Source organism: Entelurus aequoreus, linkage group LG08 (assembly GCF_033978785.1).
Source record: "Entelurus aequoreus isolate RoL-2023_Sb linkage group LG08, RoL_Eaeq_v1.1, whole genome shotgun sequence".
NCBI lineage: Eukaryota > Metazoa > Chordata > Actinopteri > Syngnathiformes > Syngnathidae > Entelurus > Entelurus aequoreus.
In genome coordinates, this window is record NC_084738.1 from 2,808,084 (window position 1) to 2,817,906 (window position 9,823).

Below are 9,823 nucleotides of genomic sequence, written 5' to 3' on the forward strand. Positions count from 1 at the left end.
GGGGCCACATTTCCATAAAGCCAAGGACCCTTCACTATTATTGTTGTTTTGTCTCTTCCTGAAAACAGGTGTTCTCTAGAGAGGACATTTTGGTCTGAGTTACATGTCTTTAAATACGTACTGCAAGAATGGTAGTCAAAGATCATCTACATGACAGCACTCGACACTGTAAGACATGTTTTACAGTGATTTCGCGATAAAAACAAACAAACTGGCAGCTCAGTCATCAGAAATTAACGTTTTTTTCATATACAGTACCGATAATATTTCTTACCTTATACACACACCATAATAACACTGGTATGTTTAATGCGCCGACAATCCTTCAAGCGGTGTGGCTTCATAGCTTATCAAAGTCGTACTAAAAACATTTTGATAGATTTTTGAGCGCTGTGTGTAATGTTCTATATTTTCAATGGAACATATAAAATGTTGGTTTTGTTTACTTGAGACCCATCATAGTGCAGTCTACAAGTATCTCTTATGTATGACTGCCATCTACTGGTTTGATTGAAACTTTTATTAGTAGATTGCACAGTACAGTACATATTCCGCACAATTGACCACTAAATGGTAACACCCGAATACGTTTTTCAACTTGTTCAAGTCACGTTAATCAATTCATGGTAACACTTATCTTTACACCAATGTACCAAATAAAATTGCTTCGAGGTCGGTAAGCAAAACGAGAATTATTATGTACATTAGGCGCACCGGGTTATAAGGCCCACTGTCGAGTTTTGAGGGAAGAAAAAGGATAGTAAGTGTGCCTTATAGTCTGGAAAATACGGTAAACATACCAATCAAAACAACAATCATATATTTTATGGTGGAACAAAACAAAATGGGCAGATCAATTGTATGAGTTTTACTGTCAACATAACAATGATACCTTTTTTCAATAAAAACCACCATCAATTTTACTAGGGATGTCCAATAATGGCTTTTTGCCGATATCCCGATATCGTCCAACTCTTAATTACCGATACCGATATCAACCGATACCGATATCAACCGATACCGCTATGTATACAGTCGTGGAATTAACACATTATTATGCCTAATTTGGACATCCAGGTATGGTGAAGATAAGGTCCTTTTTTTTTTTTTAATTAATAAAATAAAATAAGATAAATAAATGAATAAAAAAGAAAGAAAACAATATAAAAACAGTTACATAGAAACTAGTAATGAATGAAAATGAGTAAAATTAACTGTTAAAGGTTAGTACTATTAGTGGACCAGCAGCACGCACAATCATGTGTGCTTACGGACTGTATCCCTTGCAGACTGTATTGATATATATTGATATATAATGTAGGAACTAGAGATGTCTGATAATATCGGCCGATAAATGCGTTAAAATGTAATATCGGAAATTATCGGTATCGTTTTTTTATTATCTGTATCGTTTTTTTTAATTTTTTATTTTATTTTATTTTTTTATTAAATCAACATAAAAAACACAAGATACACTTACAATTAGTGCACCAACCCAAAAAACCTCCCTCCCCCCATTTCTTTCTGTTATCAATATTCTGGTTCCTACATTATATACCAATATATATCGATACAGTCTGCAAGGGATACAGTCCGTAAGCACACATGATTGTGCGTGCTGCTGGTCCACTAATAGTACTAACCTTTAACAGTTAATTTTACTCATTTTCATTCATTACTATTTTCTATGTAACTGTTTTTATATTGTTGTACTTTCTTTTTTATTCAAGAAAATGTTTTTAATTTATTTATCTATTTTTACAATTTTTTTTAAAAAGTACCTTATCTTCACCATACCTGGTTGTCCAAATTAGGCATAATAATGTGTTAATTCCACGACTGCATATATCGGTTGATATCGGTATCGGTTGATATCGGTATCGGTAATTAAAGAGTTGGACAATATCGGAATATCGGATATCGGCAAAAAGCCATTATCGGACATCCCTAATATATATTGATATATAATGTAGGAACCAGAATATTAATAACAGAAAGAAACAACCCTTTTGTGTGAATGAGTGTAAATGGGGGAGGGAGGTTTTTTGGGTTGGTGCACTAATTGTAAGTGTATCTTGTGTTTTTTATGTTGATTTAATAAAAAATAAAAATAAAAAAACCGATACTGATGATAAAAAAACCGATACCGATAATTTCCGATATTACTAGCGATGTCCGATAATGGCTTTTTGCCGATATCCGATATTGTCCAACTCTTTAATTACCGATACCGATATCAACCGATACCGATATCAACCGATATATGCAGTCGTGGAATTAACACATTATTATGCCTAATTTGGACAACCAGGTATGGTGAAGATAAGGTACTTTTTAAAAAAAAAAAAATAAGATAACTAAATTAAAAACATTTTCTTGAATAAAAAAGAAAGTAAAACAATATAAAAACAGTTACATAGAAACTAGTAATTAATGAAAATGAGTAAAATTAACTGTTAAAGGTTAGTACTATTAGTGGAGCAGCAGCACGCACAATCATGTGTGCTTACGGACTGTATCCCTTGCAGACTGTATTGATATATATTGATATATAATGTAAATGATAAATGATAAATGGGTTATACTTGTATAGCGCTTTTCTACCTTCAAGGTACTCAAAGCGCTTTGACAGTATTTCCACATTTACCCATTCACACACACATTCACACACTGATGGCGGGAGCTGCCATGCAAGGCGCTAACCAGCAGCCATCAGAGGCAAAGGGTGAAGTGTCTTGCCCAAGGACACAACGGACGTGGCTAGGATGGAAGAAGGTGGGAATTGAACCCCAGTAACCAGCAACACTCCGATTGCTGGCACAGCCACTCTACCAACTTCGCCACGCCGTCCCTAGGAACCAGAATATTGATAACAGAAAGAAATGGGGGAGGGAGGTTTTTTGGGTTGGTGCACTAATTGTAAGTGTATCTTGTGTTTTTTATGTTGATTTAATAAAAAAAAACAAAAAAAAACAACAAAAAAAACCACGATACAGATATAAAAAAAAACGATACCGATAATTTCCGATATTACATTTTAACGCATTTATCGGCCGATAATATATTATCGGACATCCCTAGATATTACATTTTAAAGCATTTACAATCGGCAGGCCGATATTATCGGACATCTCTAAATTTTACGATTAAATTCTGGCAAGTGAGCTGTCAGTTGTTTTTTTTTTACTGTAAAAATCTTACTGTGTACTAGTTTTTGGGAATCTTCTGCAAAAAACCCCCACGAAACTCCCGGGCCGGACTTGGCCCGCAAACCGTCAGTTGAATAGACCCTGCTCTAGAGTCATTTATTTATTAGCTTCTCTTCTTTTTTATTTAACATATTTAAAACAGTGTTGAGCACAGGTGAAATATTACAACGGCGGCCTGTTCCTGGAGGTCAAAGCTAGCTTTTGTTTTGTTTTTGTGTTTTGTCGCTGCGACACAACACAGCCAACATAAACGTTCCGAAAGGAGAAAGTAAATGAGGGTTGTAAACGTTAACAAGCTGGAGCTGGGAAACTGTTTAAGTCGCGCAGCCTCTGACTTGTTTGTTTGTTTTTTTTACACCGAAGAAACTCTAAATTAAATACAAGCGGAGGAGGAATTTCCACTTGTGGATGTGCACGTTGCAGGTTGCACGCATCTTTGGCTTACTGGGGGCTTTGTTTGAAGTCACTGTAAGGAGCAATTTGGTGAAAAACAGATGTTTACACTGCGGCCCGAATGCAAACATACCGTCTGCAGCTGGTTTGCGGATTGGTGCCAGGTTTGTTTGCGAGTCCCCCGTCTGTTGACACAGCTCTCCTGGCTAGCGCTTCTTAAAAATCCAGGTTGTATATTTTTTTGTTGTTGCAATAAAGCTGCTTCCACACACTTGTGCACTAAGTCCTGTCATTGTGAGCACGGCTAGTTTACCACCCCACTTTTATCTCTTTCAGTCATCATTGAGCAACAGGACGCTGTCAAAGGGGACGGAATCAAACAAAAGGAGGTCAGACTTCCACCGAGAATGAAATGTCAACAAACGTGACCTAATATTTACAACTTTTGGTTCTTGTGTGTGTTTCTTTTAGCTAACTCGGCTTCTAGAACTTATTGCTTATAGGGATGTCCGATAATGGCTTTTTGCCGATATCCGATATTCCGATATTGTCCAACTCTTTAATTACCGATACCGATATCAACCGATATATGCAGTCGTGGAATTAACACATTATTATGCCTGATTTGGACAATCAGGTATGGTGAAGATAAGGTACTTTTTTAAAAAAATTAATAAAATAAGATAAATAAATTAAAAACATTTTCTTGAATAAAAAAGAAAGTACAACAATATAAAAACAGTTACATAGAAACTAGTAATGAATGAAAATGAGTAAAATTAACTGTTAAAGGTTAGTACTATTAGTGGACCAGCAGCACGCACAATCGTGTGTGCTTACGGACTGTATCCCTTGCAGACTGTATTGATATATATTGATATATAATGTAGGAACCAGAATATTAATAACAGAAAGAAATGGGGGAGGGAGGTTTTTTGGGTTGGTGCACTAATTGTAAGTGTATCTTGTGTTTTTTATGTTGATTTAATAAAAAAAAACAAAAAAAAAACAAAAACAAAAAAAAAACAACGATACCGATAATAAAAAAAACGATACCGATAATTTCCGATATTACATTTTAACGCATATATCGGCCTGCCGATATTATCGGACATCTCTAATTGCTCATCCTCTTTGTGTTCGGGCTCCAAAATATAAGGTTCTGGATCATAATTTTCCCCCCAAAGTAATCTTGGTTGGCTCTCAAAAGGTCTGTTAGATTAGCATTGTTGTTGATGGGGAAGGGATCTGTGGTTCCTAACTTAGACTCAAGACTTAGATGTAGACAAACTGAATTGATCCACAAGGGAAATTGTTCCACACAGTAGCTCAGTTACAAAGGATGGAAAGGGTAAGGATGGAAAGGATAATGCACACAAGGGCACAAAAAGAGGGCGAAAACAAAGGTATATAGTAGACTAAAAATGTACCATAGTAGCAATATAAAATATAACATATATGTAATATTTACATATTTTATATACAGTATATAATATATACTGATATACTTATATTATTATATTTGTGTGAATGCTCCGAAGCAATTAATCTGTTTCTTAAACTTCTTCAGCCTATTCGGGAATCGTGGGCATTTACCTTGAAAATTGCAAAAATTCCCAGATTTCCCAGAATTCCAGGTTTTCCGGGACATTTTTTCCGCATTCAAAATGAATTAGCCCTTTTTCAAACTTCCAACATTTCCACATTTTTTCTACCGGTTCAAACCATTCCACCTTTAACACATTCCACCATCCTGGAAATTTAAACACATTTTTTTCCAAGTTCAAAGAAATTCCAGGATTTTCCCGAATTCCAGGTTTTCCGGGACATTTTTCGCCATTCAAAATGAATTAGCCCTTTTTCAAACTTCCAACATTTCCACATTTTTTCTACCGGTTCAAACCATTCCACCTTCAACACATTCCACCATCCTGGAAATTTAAACTAAATTTCTTCCAAGTTCAAAGAAATTCCAGGATTTTCCAGAATTCCAGGTTTTCCGGGACATTTTTCGCCATTCAAAATGAATTAGCCCTTTTTCAAACTTCCACCATTTCCCCATTTTTTCTACCGGTTCAAACCATTCCACCTTCAACACATTCCACCATTCTGGAAATTTAAACTTCCTTTTTTTCCAAGTTCAAAGTAATTCCAGGATTTTCCAGAATTCCTGGTTTTCCAAAGCCCCCTATTTCCACCCTTTTTTTCTGGCGACTACTCCTTCCACATTTTTCAACCCACTTCAACAGTTCCACCGTCAAAACATTCCTTTTAACCAGGACAAAAAACAAAAGTTATTTTTGAACTGGAAAAATTCCCCGGTTTTCCCGAAATTCCGTAATACTATTTATCAATTCAACATGTTACTACTTCAACATTTCTCGACTGATTTGAAAAATTCCAACACCAACCATTTCAACTCATTCGGACCATTCAAGTTTTTTACCCTTTTCAAAAATTTCCCGCTTTCCCTGAAATTCCCAATTTTTTGGAAATTCCCATTGAAATCAATGGGACATTCTTCAAAATTCCACAACTCCCACATTTTTCATCTGATTCAAACCATTGCAACTTCAAACCGTTCAACCTATTCGGGAATCACAGGCTTTTACCATAACAAATTCCAAAAATTCCCAGAATTCCAGGTTTTACGGGACATTTTTCCCTATTCAAAATGAATTAGCCCTTTTTCAAACTTCCACCATTTCCACATTTTTTCTACCGGTTCAAACCATTCCACCTTCAACACATTCCACCATCCTGGAAATTTAAACTACCTTTTTTTCCAAGTTCAAAGTAATTCCAGGATTTTCCAGAATTCCTGGTTTTCCAAAGCCCTATTTCAACCCTTTTTTCTGGCGACCACTCCTTCCACATTTTTCAACCCACTTCAACCGTTCCACCGTCAAAACATTCCTTTTAACCAGGACAAAAAACAAAAGTTATTTTTGAACTGGAAAAATTCCCCGGTTTTCCCGAAATTCCAGGAATTCTGTAATACTATTTATCAATTCTACATGTTACTACTTCAACATTTCTCGACCGATTTGAAAAATTCCAACACCAACCATTTCAACTCATTCGGACCATTCAAGTTTTTTTCACCCTTTTCAAAAAAATTCTTGCTTTTCCCGAAATTCCCAAAATTTCAATGGGACATTCTTCAAAGTTCCACAACTCCCACATTTTTCATCTGACTCAAACTGTTGCAACTTCAAACCGTTCAACCTATTCAGGAATCGCGGGCTTTTACCTTAACACATTTCAAAAATACCCAGATTTCCCAGAATTCCAGGTTTTCCGGGACATCTTTCCCCATTCAAAATGAATTAGCCCTTTTTCAAACTTCCACCATTTCCACATTTTTCTACCGGTTCAAACCATTCCACCATCCTGGAAATTTGAACTACCTTTTTTTTAAGTTCAAAGTAATTCCAGGATTTTCCAGAATTCCAGGTTTTCCGGGACATTTTTCCCCATTCAAAATGAATTAGCCCTTTTTCAAACTTCCACCATTTCCAAATGTTTTCTACCGGTTCAAACCACTCCACCTTCAACACATTCCACCATCCTGGAAATTTAAACTACCTTTTTTTCCAAGTTCAAAGTAATTCCAGGATTTTCCAGAATTCCTGGTTTTCCAAAGCCCTATTTCCACCCTTTTTTCTGGCGACTACTCCTTCCACATTTTTCAACCCACTTCAACCGTTCCACCGTCAAAACATTCCTTTTAACCAGGACAAAAAACAAAAGTTATTTTTGAACTGGAAAAATTCCCCGGTTTTCCCGAAATTCCAGGAATTCTGTAATACTATTTATCAATTCAACATGTTACTACTTCAACATTTCTCGACCGATTTGAAAAATTCCAACACCAACCATTTCAACTCATTCGGACCATTCAAGTTTTTTACCCTTTTCCAAAAAATTCTTGCTTTTCCCGAAATTCCCAAAATTTCAATGGGGCATTCTTCAAAGTTCCACAATTCCCACATTTTTCATCTGATTCAAACTAGGGATGTCCGATAACGGCTTTTTGCCGATATCCGATATTCCGATATTGTCCAACTCTTTAATTACAGATACCGATATCAACCGCTACCGATATCAATCGATATATGCAGTCGTGGAATTAACACATTATTATGCCTAATTTGGACAACCAGGTATGGTGAAGATAAGGTACTTTAAAAATAAATAAATAAATAAATAAATAAGATAACTAAATTAAAAACATTTTCTTGAATAAAAAAGAAAGTAAAACAATATAAAAACAGTTACATAGAAACTAGTAATTAATGAAAATGAGTAAAATTAACTGTTAAAGGTTAGTATTATTAGTGGACCAGCAGCACGCACAGTCATGTGTGCTTACGGACTGTATCCCTTGCAGACTGTATTGATATATATTGATATATAATGTAGGAACCAGAATATTGATAACAGAAAGAAATGGGGGGAGGGAGGTTTTTTGGGTTGGTGCACTAATTGTAAGTATATCTTGTGTTTTTTATGTTGATTTAATAAAAAAAAAAAACAAAAAAAACGATACAGACAATAAAAAAAACGATACCGATAATTTCCGATATTACATTTTAACGCATTTATCGGCCAATATTATCCCTAATTCAAACTGTTCCAACTTCAAATTATTCAGCCTGTTTGGGAATTGTGTGCTCTGTTGATGTGCTTCAATGCCCAGTAGTGCGTAAACGTGTTCCTGTATAGTGTTTCTCCTGCAATGGTCATGTGGTGACATCAATGATGGTATTTTTGAGAGGCAATCATTGAAGTGGGACATCGCTGAAGGCCTAGGTGGGAAACACAAATGTCCACTTCAGAGGACGCCGGCTCTCGGGAGGATATGATTAATAACTAGGCCAGGCTGAAGTGACTACATGAGCTAGTGGGCTAGGACAAAAACAACATTTCCTCAAAGCCCATGTAATTATGGCCTCATATTATTCTTCTTTAAGCCTCATACTCTTCTTCTTTAACCACGTCCAATGACAACACAACAATGCAAGACGTTTTAGCACGTTGCTCTTTGACAATTGCGTTTTTTTAGGTAAGAGGTGTAGCGTCTTATACGTGAAGTCAATCTGCAAAAATGTCCATATGTTTTTTTCTTTTTTTTTGGGACCCGGGCTGGCGTGTCTGGCCGCCGTGGAAGCCTACTGTGTGTTTACCAGCGCCGCCTGAGCTATTTCAGTTTTGTCAAGCTAGTCATTACTGAGACTTTGCATATGATGTGGTCACCGTGACCCCGCCCTGCTGCTCCTACACCATCTTTCATTTACAGTAAGAAATACCTGATTTATGTGCTTTTTTTCTCCTCTAAACATCACTCACTGTCTGATGACTTTCTGAAACACTTCAAGTACAAGGAGAAAGGGTGTAAGCCGTGTTGGGTGGAGTCTGTATACGATTGTTTAAATATAAACCCTTCACACACGCACACATACCACCGGAGGACATTGAAAGGACACACCCTCGCCACATTACCCTGAGGGGGTTGGAGATTAAAGGAAAAGTGAGTCGGGCCCGCACATTAAACTGGCAAGTAGTCATCACGGCTGCTTCTAGAAACATTTGTTCCAGGAGGATGTTTGATTTGACTTTTGAATTGGTCCCATTTGGAAAGTGTGTCCCTAGTGGCGCATGATGGAAGTACAGTATACACACACAAACACATGCATTTGTATGTATATGTATATCTATACATACATGTATAGCTATACATATATATGTATGTATGGATAAATATATGCATATATATATATATATATATATATATATATATATATATATATATATATATATATATATATATATTATATATATATATATATATATATATATGTATATATATATATATATATATATAAATAAATATACACACACACGTGCATATTTGTATATATGTATAAATATATGTGCGTATATGTCTGTATATATATATATGAATACACATATATATAATAATTTGTATATATATATATATACACATATGTGTGTATTTGTATATGTATATATATATACACATTTGTGTATATTTGTATATATGTGTATGTATGTATAAATATATGTATGTATATATGTGTATGTGTCTGTATATATATATATATATATATATATATATATATATATATATATATATATATATATATATACAGACACACACACATATATAACGCATTATTATGCATTATATATATATA

General features: G+C 35.2%; 1 long non-coding RNA gene across 2 annotated transcripts in view; it reads right to left on the reverse strand.

Moving 5' to 3' along the window:
- Nucleotides 1-3,879, reverse strand: part of LOC133655317 (uncharacterized) — a 95,333-nt gene extending 91,454 nt beyond the window's left edge. For both annotated transcript variants that reach the window (XR_009826980.1, XR_009826979.1), the window contains exon 1: nt 3,736-3,879. This is a non-coding gene — a long non-coding RNA (uncharacterized LOC133655317). The remainder of the gene's footprint in view (nt 1-3,735) is intronic.
- Between the last annotated feature and the right edge of the window lie 5,944 nt (nt 3,880-9,823).